This window comes from Gavia stellata, unplaced genomic scaffold (assembly GCF_030936135.1).
Source record: "Gavia stellata isolate bGavSte3 unplaced genomic scaffold, bGavSte3.hap2 HAP2_SCAFFOLD_626, whole genome shotgun sequence".
Taxonomy (NCBI): Eukaryota; Metazoa; Chordata; class Aves; order Gaviiformes; family Gaviidae; genus Gavia; species Gavia stellata.
In genome coordinates this window covers 17,051-17,500 of record NW_026776539.1, presented here as the reverse complement: position 1 = coordinate 17,500, position 450 = coordinate 17,051, and positions in this window count along the sequence as shown.

The window sequence follows — 450 nt, the reverse complement described above, 5'->3', positions numbered from 1 at the left end:
CTGCCTGCCTGCCTTCCTTCCTTCCTTACTTCCCTCCTTCCTTCCTTCCTTCCTTCCTTCCTTCCTTCCTTCCTTCCTTCCTTCCTTCCTTCCAGGTCAGCCAGCCGGTCGCCAGGTCTAGCAGGCTCTGGCGCCGGCCGACGGGTCTACCGGGCTCGGGCGCCGGGCGGTGGGCCTACGGGGCTCGGGCGCCAGCCGACGGGCCTACGGGGCTCGGGCGCCGACCGACGGGTCTACCGGGCCCCGGCGCCGGCCAACGGGTCTGCCGGGCTCGGGCGCTGACCGAACGGTCTACTGGGCTCGGGCGCCGGACGGCGGGTCTACCGGGCTCGAGGGCCGGCCGACGGGTCCACCGGGCTCGGGCGCCGGCCGACGGGCCCGCCGGGCTCGGGCGCCGGCCGACGGGTCTGCCGGGCTCGGGCGCCGACCGAACGGTCTACCGGGCTCGGG